Genomic DNA, 15913 nt, shown 5'->3' on the forward strand with positions numbered 1-15913 from the left:
TTATTTAGACACTATAATATATGTTGTCATCTGATTATTTCCAGTAAAATGCAAAGTATTATTTTTTAATTTTATTTTGGTTCTGTACAAAATAAACACCAGTACCTTTATAATATTATCATAAAATAACATCGAAACTAAGATAATTATATTAAATGAATATGAGGTATCTTGTCTAATCAGCGCATTCTGACTATGATTGCGGATTTCAGACTGGCCTTTCAGGCAGTTTCAGCAATACGAAAGTATTGACATCAGTTTCCGTAGTGTAGCGGTTATCACGTGTGCTTCACACGCACAAGGTCCCCGGTTCGATCCCGGGCGGAAACATATCCTTTTGATAATTTTCGTTTTTTTTTTCTTAATTTATATTACACCATTTCTATGTCAGTACTTTTCCTCGAGCCAATAAAAATAATTAGTACACATTTTATAAATTACCTTTGTATAAAGCATTGTCTTCTTTGTAGGATTCGTTTAATAAAGTTATTATTTTCTATGTGAAGCTTATACGCAATCGTGCTTTTATGTTTTCTGTGTTATTTCCTTTTTCATATTTCATTGATAGTTGTTGATATTGTTTTAAATAATTAAAAAATTTAAAATTAGTTCGCGGAATCGAAAACTAACGTAAGCTAATAAATATAAATCAGACTATATATATATTTCGAATAAATATGAACCAAAGATATGCATACGGTACTTTCTAGCTTATTCTTGCATTACATGCCTATTCGAATGAAACGTTGTGTCGAAATTTCAAAGCAATCTATTTAAGATTTAGAACAAACGAAAATTAACAATTTTATTTATATAGATAGATCATAGAGATTGAATAATAATACTATCGAATATATAAAAGAAAAACGTTAAATTATAATGGTCAAATTACCTACTGGCTTAATATAGTAAAAATTTAAGTTCAGAAACAATTAAGTCCTACATAGATAAAAAAGGAAACAAAAATATGGATAAGTTACCGATTAGTATCATCTGGCAATCAATAAATACTTCTAAACAAGCATTTAAAAAATAAATTGACTTCCTTTTGAAAAGGGCAGGTTCCAAATTTAAATCTCATGAAAGTATCGTTTAGCGAAGTCCCGCTCAGCTAACAATAATTTGTCAAATCTCCATTTTGTTTGTCCTCTGAACCCTGCCGGGAAGTCGCTTTAAAGTTTTAAAGAAAATTATTTAGGTCGAATTCGTAATGGGAAAATTCGATAAGGTAAGAATAAAAAGTTTTAGGTACTCCCTGAAAGCTTTTTCGGATAATCCGATTGGTCGGCGCTAAGTAAAGGTAAAGGATAGAGAATTTTAACGGCTTGTAGCCTAGTTGCCTAGCTGTCTAGCACTGTGTACCTTTCTCTGCCAGGCTTATCGATAATTCAAGTTGAAACAATATGTCTAAGTCTAATTTAAATTTGATTTTGATGTAGGTTGAGAGATGTGTCGAGATATAGACGATGCTCTGTTCAGTCTGCTCTCAGTGTATATTTTTGAAGTTGAAAAAAAAACGATTTTATCATCAAGGAGCAGATTTTTCCTAATTAGACGTCAGTAGCAGATTTAACCTAAAAATCATTTCCTCATTTAAATCAAATTATTACTGAATAGTTGGATAGAAATCGAATTATTCGACAAAAATATAAGGATCAACAAATTAATAATATTTTTAATTCTGGTTGATCACCAATTTGGTATACTAGCGCGCTCTATTGATGTTTCTGGTAACTAAAATTCCGTGTTTGAAGTAAACAAAATTATTACCTATCGAGTTTTAGATAAAACATTATAGATGGCGGTAATGTAGAAAAATAAGAGGAAAAGTGTCGATTAGGAAAGATTATTTTTTGTATTATTATTTTTACTTATATTAGAAGACTACAAACTGTTTTTGCTTAGAAAACAAAGTCCTTATTTTTTATAACTGATTTTTTAAAATTGTATCAATATAATATTAAAAAAATAATAATTGATAAATATCCGTTTACCATGGGTACATGGTTGTTAGTTGATTAGTAGAGTAAAATTTAAAATGTTTATGATTTGTTGGGTAGAGAGTAAGTATTTTGTGAACTAGTACGAATATCATATTATTATATCATTGTATAAATTACAAAACCTATTTTTAATTTCATGGTTTCAGAAATAAATTGGCAACGAATCAAATAAATTCACGAAATCCTGCAGCCGAGAGCTCGGTTCGAAGACATATCCATATTACATAGCACGTCTTAGTCGCGTGAATACAATTCCATTTCCTTATTCCAACAAGGCCATAGTTGGAAAATTCAACTCATTTGAATATTGAATGGAAAACGTTTTCGCAATAAGGAAGTTGAGTGAAAAATATTTTGACTTATAAAAAATATGTTCATGTAGATAAAAAAATATCGATTCTAAAAATATAAATATATTTCTATATTATTATTCTTAGAATTAGTTAAACGTTCTTGAAAAAGCATTCAATAGCAATAGACTGTATACGCTCCACGATTGGTCGAAAGAATTCTGACGTCACATGTGTCGTGACTTGTACGTTCAACGGATCACCTATGGTGCATCTCTTTCTATTACATGAGAGATGGTCGGTTTAGATGAGAGAGGTGTATAGGCCAAAGGTTTATTTGGGTTTGTCAAATATATGTACGTATTTGTTGTTATTATTATATGAAATGGATTTCTAAAGATACATATTCGTATAGTGCTTTATAATAATATGTTGTTTATTGCATAACTTAGAAGTTTTTATTATTATACATGTCACATAGCATGTGATACACTTCAGGCCGCCGGCCGCCCAGAAAGGTCTCACAGTGAACTGGGCTGTAAACCGTTATTTTACTTTTGGTCTTTACTTTTCTGCGCGGTGGTCCTGAATTAGCGCGTGAAACGTCAACAAGTAGCGACGGCAATACCGTACAAGTACCGTACTGGGCGGGAAAAGCAAATATTCTAACTTAAAATATTAATTTAACTATGAAATCTTAATCAATTTTCTTTTTTTTAATAACATCAATTCTAATAGACGGTTAACATTGGTAAAAAAAATACTGGAATTCCTTGTTGAAGAATTGAAATTTTTTCCATACAAAATGCTTGAGCGTCGTGGTTTTCACAGTTCTAATGACGTCACACCACACCCCGCCTCTTACCGCTCGGATTCCGCTCGTTTTGGCGGGCTTAATAAAATTTAAACTTTGAGAATTAATTTAATTATGAAAACAAACTTTAAAAAAAAAAAAAAAAAATACCAGTATTTAAGTTTGAATGCGAACATTGATAAAAAAAAATAAAAAAAATGGACTCAACTTCCTTATTCTACTGAGCATCCTGCTCTAACGATGTCCGATGGTAGAGACGAACACCGTACACAGTTCATAGGTTATCATTTGAACATAAACAGTATTTCAGATGGTTGAAAAGAAAACCTGAAAACTAAGTAATTTTGAAAATATGAATATATCACATTGCTTACTTAGATGATTTACAAATAATGTAGAATATAGCTATAAAAAATCTCGAAGAAAGCAAACAATTTGTGGCTTGACATTATACAAAATGAAAAAGTTTTTTTTGTTTTAAACCACTTTATTTTATTATACAAGGTGTATCGGCACGTACCCGACAAACTTTAACTAGCTATTCCTTAGCACTTTGTCAAAGTTTGAAAACCCATCTGGCAATATTTTGTTCGAGTTTCGTTGAATAATGTAAGTACGTACCTACGTTGGCGCGCTTTTACAATCACAACGAAATGGTACGGCACCATTCGTCTCATTTTTAACTATTATTATTTAGTGTGTACGAAAGAGCGAAGACACTTTTTGACACACTTGCTAATAACAGCTGTTGAACACGAGATTCAATGCAAATGACAGTGACGGAGTGTGGATTTTTTATTTATTTTTTGTTTTTAATGGAAAATGTTACCGGACAGCAAAGCGCCCATAACATTTTTTACTCCAAATGTGCTGACGAATAGCTGGTTAAAATTTGTCGGGTACTTGCCGATACACCCTGTATATGTCGACAGGTTTCGGTTGTTCCCAACCTTCTTCAGGACAATAAATATATAAACTAAATATAGTATAGAGAATTCTTATGAGGTAAACAAAAATGAAAGAGAAAGCATTTTAGAGAAGGGGTGGGAGGCGTCAGAGACAGGTAGGTATAGGGGTAAGGGAAGGGTGGGGGTTAGATAGGGAGAAAGGGATTTTTCCTTTCTCCCTATCTCCTTATCTCCCTTTCTCGTACCCACGGACACATACCTAAATAGTATAAAATACTGTCGGTATCCGCGTCTGTCTGTTTGTGCGCTTAGTTCTTCCAAACTACGCTACGGGAATTGATAAAGTGTGCACTATCATTTAGAGAATTTATTCCGGAAGGTTTTTATTTATAATACGAGCATATTTAATTTATAGAAAGTAGAGAAAAGTTCATTTTTTAATTTTTTATTTGAGACACAAACAGGACATTTAAAGTACATTCTTGTGGTTAGTATAAAATAAATTTACATACAAAAATATAAATGTCCCTAGACTAATGTGTCTGCAGCAATCACATTTGCACATTCACTATCACAACAATATCAGTATTTTTTATACAAAACTTAAAATTACAATAATTACAAGACATAATAATTTTAAAAATATTTTTAATTTAGGTATATAATAGAAAATATCAAACCAAATATTTGTTTTTTATTTATTTATTTTTTAGTCAGAATAGTCTGAATAAACTAGAAATGTTTACATACAATGATATAAAATGTTTATAAGACAAGGTTTTTCATGCATAGCACAAAGGATAACAAATTGTTTATTGATTATTGTTCTTGTCGGTAGATATTTTCAATTTGTATGGATATTTCTGGCGACTAATTATTGCTTATAACTTATAATGAACTGACGTGTACCCGGCGTTACTCGGGGTTATGAACAGGATCGTCTTAAGCCGTGAAGGGACCCATGGGCTGGGCATGGGCCTATTGATTTTAAGGGCCCCCTTTGAAATATAATTTTATTGAAGGGGTTCGTTCAAAACAGTGATATGCTACTTAATCATAATTTAAAGATATAAGAGCATGTGAAAGTTTAAATTAATTCTTAAAACCGCCATTATCATTTTGAATTGTGTAATACACAATATACATACGATAATATTAATTTCGTTTTGAAAGGTCAAATAAAATTTTAGATTTACACTAAATTTCAATGCGTGGGTTACCTCCACATGTATAAAGAAAACACTGCAAAATAATTACGATTGCCGCACATTAGTCTCAATTCCTCAATAATCTTGGAACCTGTGGAACTATGTCATCCCTAGCTGGAGTAAGTGACAAGAGCTAAGGGAGTAGAAAATTAGTTTTATCTCTGACGAAGAAATGAAATAGCACGGCAGGCGAAAATTTTGTAGGTCGAAGCTCAAAACCTTGCTTACAATGCTTTCATTTTTGTTTTTGCCCTATTTCCTCAACGTGTTTCATTTTTGCAGCGGGGATCCCTTCGACGTTGGGGCCATATGGAAAATTAAATTTATTATTTTGTCTTATGTCTTTAATGTATACCATTTTCACAACATACCACAAATATTACATATTATGCCTTGGAACTTATTTCTAATCGGGGCCTTCTTTGCGAAGCTAATGTTAAGATAAAATAAAAATCGGTCCCTGGCCGGGCCCCCACCGCGAGGTTGGTGCCCTATTCCAAGGCCTCTCGGGCCTAGGCGATAATCCGGCCCTGACAGAGACAATGCGTTACGTCTGTATCTGGTACTACACTTGTCACATATATTATAAAAATGAACAGATTTGTTGTTTTGACACCAGTTAAATGAGCATAGGCCATGAGGGTATACACAACTACAACCTCCTTCCCGATAGCTTCGAAACAGGGAATAGAATCAATCAAAAAAAAAATTTTAGTAAAAACTGTTCAATCTTGATATGTGAACATAAAATATTATCGTGTACTTTAATGTGTAATAATTTTACGATAAGATATCTTCTATGTATTATTTAAAATTATTATTATAATATTTTTACCATAATATTATGTAAAATCATTAATTTATTCTATTGCTTTTAATTGCGTGGTTAGGTAAAGCGAAATATTTTTGTATTTCTTTGACATTTTATGTACTCTCTGCGTGTTGTGTGTGTAACAAAAATATTATTTTTTTGGTAAACTAATGTTTAAGACAAGATTTTTTATGCGTAGCACAAAGAGTAACATTATTTTATAAGCAATAATTATTAGCCTGAAACACTCATCCACATTGAAAAATCTCCCGATAAAAGATACATGACGCCAATGGGACTTGAACCCGTGTCCTTTATTTTTTTGTGGATGAGTGTTTCAGGCTAATAATTATTTCTCTTAATTGTAACCCTTTGTGCTTAAAATATTATTGTTTGATATTATTATTGCTGTTCATTATATATACAAAAATTTTACTAGGAACTTATTTGTGATATTTTGTTAAGTATCATTAATTTATTTTTTTAAATTAGTATATTTTACAAGTCTCACAAAACTGAGTAATATTCAACTTGTATTTAAGAAATAATGGTATTAGAAAACATGGCGCGGCCAAATGTCAAAATAAAAAGTCAGAATGATAGAAGAGTATGTATGAGACGATGTATGAATGTGTATGAGGCAAGGAGTGTGTGCCAATACCGAGTTGTTTGGCGGTCCATCCTCTCTGCCTACCCCTGCGAGGAAACGGCGTAATGATTAGTTATTTAGTAAGTTCTTACATAAATTTATTTGAATACAATGTAAGATTGCAAAACAAATACTTATAGATAATATAAATATTATAATATTGATAACAAATTTAATAATCGAAGGTTTCTGTTGTTTTGAAGGCGTCCACAAATACGATATAAAAATAATATTTTTAATATATAAACTAATCATCATGTTTTATTTCAAAAGGAATCCAATAAATATAATATATTATATTTGTTGGATTATATTATATTATATTTATGGGGCTTATAAACCCCCACATACCCAATTTCTACCAATTTATAATAAGTTTCTCTTTAAGTTTTTAATTTCCATGATAATATCTTTAAATTTTTTATGCCGAAACTTTAACTACATGAAATTCTCTACATGGAAAAAAATCGCAAAGTTAGCTCCGAAAATTATTAAAAACACGTTTTTTTCTGTTGTTTGATGTGTTATAGGCATGAAAAAAATTACAGTGTATCTTTAAATGAAACTAAAGCATTTGTCTAGAGATTTTTGCTCTATTTCAATCGAGTCGTGTTTTATTAAATACTTTCACCATTTTCGCTTAATTATTATCGTTTTTTTAATACTGGGTTTTTCAATAAGAGGCGTTATTTTGAATAGCCCGCTATTTCGGTAGATGTTACTTTTGACGTTGTCATTTTTTGACATTTGACAAGTAGAAACTACGCCATTAATAAAAATGGAACGATACACGCTTTAACAACGCATTAAAATTATTAAAATTCACTTGAGTGTATCAAATGCAAATCATCTTGAGTGATGAGGCCCATTTCCACCTCGGTGGCTTCGTCAACAAGCAAAATTGTCGCATCTGGGGCTCGGAAAACCCAAGAGTTATTGTTGAAAAGCCTTTCTATCTTCAACGTAGGACTGTTTGGTGGGGTTTATGGTCCGGCGGAGTCATTGGATCTTACTTTTTCGAAAATGAGGCTGGAGCAACAGTTACGGTGAATGGATTGCGCTATCGAGAGATGATTAATGATTTTTTTATGACCGGAATTGGATGTTATTGATCTGGACAACGTTTAATTTCAATAAGACGGCGCTACGTGCCACACAAGCAACGAAACCATTGATCTTTTACGATTGAATACCAAAATTACACATCTTATTGGAAAACCCTGTATTAGAGCGCTCCCTCTAACAATCGTATTTACATTTGTCCCTTTCAAACCATCTTTAAACGTTTACTACGGGGTCTTCGTCGTTACAGTTAATTTGGTGAAAATTCATTTACGAGTAGATTGTAGTTTCAGGTTTGGTACCGCAATCGAAAACCAGAAACGGAAATGAGAAATAAAATGGCTTCCCAAGAAAGACAATCGTGTGGCCACATCACTATCGTAATTGTGCACGGGAATTATAAGGTTTCCGCTATTTGCAGCAGTCATTCAATTTCCGTAACCATGGGTTCCTAAAAATGAATAATCAATTACACAAACTATTCAACAATAATGCACCTAATGGTTTATTATGCCTATATGTATAAATGGCACTCCCGCAACGAAACTACCGTAAACAACAGTGTAGCACATGTCACAAGGGTGACCGGATAAATCATCAAAATGATAATTCATCACATTTTTAAAAAGTTATATAAAGTCATGGAAAATGATGAAACAAATTTTTTTAACTGGGTTAAGTAGTTTAGGTTAGGTTAGGTTAAAAAAAATAATTTTATCGTTTTTAATGACTTTATATCACTTTTTAAATGTGTGTTGAATAATCACTGTGTTGAGTTATCATGGAACCGTCACAAGCTATCTGTACACGGTATTCGGAAACTCATAGTACGAGAAACTGTCAATTTCATAATATAATTTTTTTTATTTGAATTTTCTTTTCGCAAATCGAACGCGAAGTTGGAATTTTTTTATCCATTTTGAAAAAAATCTATTTTAGCTAGAGGGTAATATCAGCTGTGTAAAGTATTTTGAAATGCTTCAAAGTGTAGACCCAGCTCCAAAAGTGCTCAACCCTTTAGTTGCTGAAAAAATTCGTAATTCTCACATCGAAATAAAAATGTTTTTTTGGTTCTTCATATGATGGAGACTCGAAAACCGTTTATATTTTATACTGGTAGAACTTCGTGAAACTCACGTCCAAAAAAGTTAGTTTTAATTATCTCTTATTCAATAAATTAAATTTAAAATTTTTATATTTACTTAAATACTCACGTGCTGCTTGATAATGAATCATATGATTTTTTGTAATTTCAAACAAGGAAATACACAATTCGTCCAAAGAAACATCATTATCTCGATGACAATTCGTATTTTAAACTTTCTTTAGGTAGGTAGGAACCGTAATGTTAAAAAGGTCAGTTATTCATAGCTTCAGTTAAAACAGAACTTTGCTACGCTCACTTAATAAAGAAGGTTGTTCCGGGCGGCATGGCTTTTTTTTATACAAATTTCCGGTTGATTTCAGAGATCAATTAAATTTTGCACACTTGTCCAGGAAGGTCACTGTATACATACGATTTTTTTAAAAACGACCCCTGTAACAGACGTTGTTGGCCACATTTTTTGAAAAATATTATTTCATTTATAAAATGTGCCAACTCCACGCCACTGGCAAATTCCTCACTCTCCGCCACTTCTTACTTGTATCCCGTTTCGGCCAAAATTTTTTTTTTTTTTTGATTTTATGGATTCTTTCGTAATCCTCTAACTAGCTAGGGCTTATAACAATACCCTTCATGTTTCTAACTAACTAGTACTGCGGCTGATTAGCCTTATTACTATCACCATCTGATGGTTGTATTTAATTGACTGAATTTATGTAACATTAATAAGTTTTATGAGGAAAAATTCTTAACTGGATAAAAAACCTCATACAATGACAAGAAAAAGAAAACAATAAGTTCTGAACTTTTTACGCTGTTTGACTTTGTGATTTACTGAATTTAAGTATTTCATTTTTTCATGTTTTGGCTGCGTCCTTTTCGCTTCGGTGGTCCTGCAAAAAAGTTTGTTAGAGAATTCCTGTGGAAGAAAAAACATATTTTGTTATATTAAAAAAGGATACTATTTCTTCGTCATCGCTGTTATTTTTCTCATGGAGCTTCACGGTGTGATCTCCTTGAGGAGCTCCATTAGGATAATCAGTTTCTCTGTCTTTGATGAGCAGGAGGCCAATTTTTCTCGTACCCTGATGAGGCCTCGCAGTAGGATCATTATGTCCTCGTCATCAGAGGATCCGGTGTTTGGCGCTTGGCGTTGTTCTGGTGTGGTTCTTGGTGGTTCCTGTTGTTCAGGAGCCTGTTGCTGGTGGTTGCTTCGGCCCGCTACGTCCGCCCAGGATCGGCCGTCAACTCTGGCCGCGGGTCTCTGTGCCCGGGGCTCTGCCTCTTTACGCCTCTGGGCGTTGGATTGCTCCTGTCTTCGCTGGAGAGCAGCTACGTATGCCACCCTGTTGGGGCATTTGCCGTAGTTTGCGGGATGGGCTCCGCCGCAGTTGCAGCAGACGGCCGGCTCTTCTCGATTTGTTTTCGGGCACTCCGGTGTGGCGTGACTTCCTTCGCATTTGACGCAGCGAGCGACGTGTGCGCAATTTCTGGACCCATGTCCGAAATTTTGGCACCTGTGGCACTGTGTTCCGTGTTGTAGATGGTTGCTTCGGTACTTTCTTAATGTAATCCTGCAGTGGCACAGGTAGATCACCGCGGCTCTCAGGTGGCCCATGTTTGTTTCCTGGCCAAAGTGTGCCAGGTAAAGCGGGTATTCTGTTCCCGGGGTGGTCATCATGACCACAGTCCTTGCCGGGAAGCCTTGATTCTCAAGGTCTTCCATTATGTCACCTGGTGACAACTTCGGGAGTCCCCTGATGACGGTCTTCTTGAGTTTCTCTGCTTCTGTGGTGAAGGTGTGGAAAGGCTTCTCCTCTCCACGTAGGGCTGCTGTCAGTTTTTTGTGGGCTTCTACCGAGCTCACCACAACGCTGATTTTGCCTCCTTTGGCATACCGGAAGTTGAAGTGGGCACTTCCAATGTGCCTCTGAACTTCCTTCGTGATGTCTCCGTGCGTCATTGACCCTATGGTCATGATTACGGGCGGGACTCGTGTGCTCTTCCCAAGAGTCGGTGCAGTCGTTCGGCTGGTGGGCGCCTGGTCTCTGCTGGTGGACGCCACTGGTCTTGGTGGCGTCGGGCGTTTCTTCGTCGGTGGCGACGGGATATCCTGGGCCGGTTCGCTTACTTTATGTAAGGGTTCATATTTGTTTTCGTGAACCAGACGAAAAATGGGCTTTGGGGGGGAATGGGGGCGCTTTGAAGCCGTAGCCCTCGTCCATTCCTCCACCATGGGTGATGTGGCTCTTGGTGATCCGGTTGCCGAGCCGGAGCCGATCTGCGAGGATCCAAACACGAATTCCTGCTCGTGTGTATCTGGATTGAATCTCCAGCCTGTGGCACCCTCCGGGAAATCCATGGACAGGGGCTTGTTGCGTTTAAAAGTCGCTATTCCTCTTGGCGTGCGGTGGTACGGCATTTTTGGGTTGAATTATTCTGAAACGAGAAAAATTTATATTAGTTGCGTAATTTGCTGAATGCCTTGAGAAAGGCAGTTGGGACGACGTAAGTGAATTGCGAAGATTGCCTTGAAAAGGGCAGTTGGGGCGCGTGCGCCTGCTCCAGGCCGGCTGAATTTCTCCGGCCGGCTGTAAGGTGTTGGGGCCTGGCTGTGTGAACACAAGCCAGACGGAAGCAGTTTTGTGGCTATATTACAAGCCACGAAAAATCCTCAAACTGCGCAAAATCCACAAACTACGCAATCAATCTATCATCTATCTCTCTATCTTCGGCCAAAATTGCCCGAAAACTCTGACCCCGAAAAACCATCGATACCGTATCGCGCACGTACCCCGGCCGAGCAGTACGATGTTCAGTTTTTTGGTATACAAATACTAACTAAATTATAATTTACAAAATGTTACTAATACCTATTTTAACTTGTACATCTCCTCAGAGGTAGTTAAATAAAAACTATTTGCGATATGCTACCACTGAGGAGATATTTATATTTTTAACGATTTAATGTAACCATTTTTTAATAATTATTTTACATATTTGTCTCTACAAAAATCCAGGAGCCTTGTAGCATAGTGAATCTTTCCTCTTTCGCAGCACTTTGTTACTGGGGACCTGCAAAAAATACTATCATAATCTTTTTACATATTTGATCGATTCAAGATCATTTTTACAATTTTATTTTCAGATATTTATTATTTTTTGTCAACTAAAAATCAAGTTGTAAAGATACACATTGTTATAACTACTGTGTAATAAAACTATATAATTGTAATACAGGTGATCTTGCCTCACCTTGCCTAGTCTTCTGCTCCAAATCTTCTGGTGTTACCTCTTCAAGACTAGCCGGCCCTGCCTAGGAAAACCGCCAAATGCCAGAAACGAGCAGAGACGACTGCACACCCAGTGCCCAACATTCACCGAGCACCGGGTGCGGGAGGCAGATTGCAATAATTTGTACAACTATCATCATCATCGGCCGTAAATGAGCATTCCCATCGGTTGAAGACACGGTTTGGACACGGCGCCCAAATCTACAGTCTTGTGCGGACTCCTGTCCAGTACAACCACAATCCCCTTTTCGCACCCTTATTTACTTTTCAATGAAATTTTGCACACTCGACGTTCAAAATTAAAGGATTTTTTTTCTATATCTGATATCTGAAAACCTGCAGTATGCGATAAAACTGAAGGTTTTTTTAATAATCGTGGTGTTTTGAGGTCAATTTTTGTTTTTTCACGCTTGGAATAATTACAATCAATGGTTACTAAATTCTTGTTGGTTCTTTGTAGATTTATACATAGGCAGTATGTAGATGTGTCAAGTGTGATGAATCAAGGTCTCTCCCGAGGTAGATGATATAATCCGTCATAGTAGCGCTATCTGTCGGCACAGTCGCATATGAATTACAGGGAACTGCATACAAAGGTGGGGGAGTTTCCTTTAGGGTTGCGACGAAAGGGGTAGGCGTGACTTTCTGACAGGATAAAGGGAATTACAGATAGGGGGCGTGTTTAGGTTTTGATTTATATAGCATCGACCTTTTTTTTTTTTTTTTTTTTTTTTTTTTATTGAATAAATAGTTAATACATAATATCAAAAAACAAGTCCTGCTAAGCCGATTGAATTGGCTTGTCAACAGGTGCTTAAAGTTAGTTTCAAATACATTTTTTAAAGTTGTAATTTACATCTTATATCTACAGAATTAACAATTTTTTCATACAATATTTCATACATATTAAAATAAATATTTTTTTTCCGATAGCCAATTTTTCACCATATATTTAACCTTATTCATAGATTTACATTGCTTTATAGTGTCAGGTAATAAATTAAATATCTTCGGTATGTTGTATTCAAACGTTCTCTGTCCGTATTTATTATTAAATTTCGGAACTATTAACCCGTCATTGCGCGTGAATCTAGTACTGTATTTATGTTCTAATTTTTCTTTATGCTGCGGGGTAAATATATACTGAATTATGATTTTTTGCCATAGTATAGCCTTAACAGGTAAAATTTTGGCACTCTGAAACAGCAACGGTGTATTATGTCTCTGTTTAAAAATATTAGGGACGACTAGTAATTTTACAATTGCGTTTTGTACAACTTGGACTTGTTTCAGATTGGTTGTACTAGTATTTCCCCATATGGTTAATCCATATCTTATAATAGATTCTGCCATTGACATATAAATTATTTTAAGTGTTTCAATTGATAGGAAAAAATTTAATGTGTACATTCTGCCAGCAATTGATCTGAGTCTTTTACAGGTTTTTTTAATATGTTTGTCCCATTTGAAAAAGCAATCTACTGTAACACCAAGATAGACATATTCTGTAACTAATTTTAAGCTTTCACATTTACAATTAGTCGGGATATTTTTATGGATGCAATTAAAACTATGAGAAATAATATTAGGATTGAATTGAAATCTGGCATTAGGTGATCTTATATGCATAACTTTGGTTTTGTTAGCATTTATTAATAGTCCTGCATCATGTGACCATTTACAAAGTTGATTAAAGTCAATTTGCATGAGTTCAATTGCAATTTTTAGATCTTTATGTGATATGACCAATGCCGTATCATCTGCAAATACAAAATGTTTAACAAAAGAGAAAAGTTTTTTCATTATAGTTACATAAATTATATATAGTGTAGGTCCCAATATGGAACCTTGTGGAACTCCTGCAGATACATTCTTTGTTTTACTAAAAGTATTATTTATTTTGGTACATATTTTTCTATTTCTAAGATAATCTTTAAATAAATTTAACACATTTCCTCTTATTCCAATTTTTTCTAAGGTTTCTAGCAGTTTTTTAGAGTTAATTGTGTCAAAAGCTTTAGAGTTATCGATAAATAACACAATAACATGTAATTTATTATTTAATTGATTATTTATGTAATTGGAAAAATCTTGCAGTAATTTTTCAGTATTTTTTTTTCTTTGAAAGCCATATTGATTTGGATCTATGATAGCGAATTTTTCTATGTAATTATTTAATTTATTTGATAAAAATTTTTCGAGAATTTTTTCTAACGCAGGTAGTATACTAATAGGCCTATAATTTCCCAGTTCAATGTGTTTTCCACCTTTAAATATTGGTCTAGTAATGCTACATTTAAATTCTTGTGGAATTTTTGCTTGCTTTATTATCGTATTGATTAAATGAGTAATTATTGGCCCAAGAGTTTTTATATTTCTTTTTAAATCAAACATTCTTATATTGTCAATACCTGTGCTTTTAGAGTTTTTCATTTTTTTAACAATGTTTTCAATATCAGTTATAGTAGCTCTTGGTATAAATAAACTGTGAGGCAGTTCTTCCAGTACAATATTAGTAGCTTTGTGATTGCATTTATGTAACATGTTGCTGATGCTATCCGAGAAGTAATTCACAAAATCATTTGACACAGAATCCTCAGTTCTATCTTTTAACATATATCGTGTTATTGTTTCATCACAATCGTTTTTGGGTTTACGTCCTAAAATATTATTTATCACATCCCAAGTTTTTTTTGTATCATTAAAACAGTTTTTAAATTTATTATTATAGTAGTTAGTTTTATCTTTATTTATAATTTTATTGACAAGGTTTCGTGATTTTTTGTATTCTGTTTCATATGTTTTGTTTGTTGGTGTACTTTTCCATTTTTTATATTGTTTATCCCTTTTATTTATTTGACATAATAATTCACTGCTTACCCATTCATTTATTGCATAAGGTCGTGTTTTCGGGTTTTGCACTATCGTTTTAGAACTACTCTTGTAAAATTTATTAAATAAAGATTTTATTTTTTCATATAATGAAATACAATCCTTATCCTCTATAAGTTTACTCCAGTTATAATCTCTGATATGTCTATCAATATCCTTTTGTGAGATGATTTGAATATACTTATTTGCAAAGTCTACCTGACGTTTATGACATTTTATATTAATAGCAGTGATAAAATGATCGGCAATATTATTTTCACAGACGCAAGCTGTTATTTTCTTGCCTCTAAATTTGACAAATATATGGTCAATACACGTGCGAGTAATTTGTCCATTTGATACAGCTTCTCTGGTTACTACATTGATGCATTTAGTTAAATAATGGTTAGTAAGTAAGTTTTCATACGAAGTTACAATATTATCTTGTTCATCAAGCAAATTAAGATTTATATCTCCAAGTAAGATAATATTTTCCTTACTATTAATTGTCTCAAGATATGATGATAATTCCGTCAGAAATGAAGATTTACTGAAATTAGGAGGTCTATAGATAGCTATTATATTGACTTTAGTTTTGTCCTGGAGTATGAGCTTTCCTGATATATTTTCAAAATGTATTGATTTTAATGTTTTTAGTCTAAATTCAAATTTGTTTCTTATATACAATATAATTCCTCCTCCTGACTTATCAGTCCTGCAGTAGTTATATGCATTATATCCAGGAATATTGTAAATACACATACTTTCAGTTTGAATAGATGTTTCACATAGCATCAGAATGTCAATATGCTTCAAACAATTAATTAAATATATATGCAATACATCCCAATATTTTTGTATAGATCTAATATTTAATTGAATACAAACAAGATTATCAG

General features: G+C 33.8%; 1 non-coding gene across 1 annotated transcript; it reads left to right on the top strand.

Moving 5' to 3' along the window:
* The first annotated feature begins 257 nt into the window (after positions 1–257).
* On the top strand, positions 258–330 carry TRNAV-CAC (transfer RNA valine (anticodon CAC)). The gene has a single exon. It is a non-coding gene; the product is annotated as a tRNA-Val (tRNA).
* Positions 331–15913: the final 15583 nt, after the last annotated feature.

This window comes from Hesperophylax consimilis, chromosome 12, assembly GCF_061612785.1.
Source record: "Hesperophylax consimilis isolate HC1 chromosome 12, BYU_Hcon_1.0, whole genome shotgun sequence".
Classification (NCBI taxonomy): Eukaryota; Metazoa; Arthropoda; class Insecta; order Trichoptera; family Limnephilidae; genus Hesperophylax; species Hesperophylax consimilis.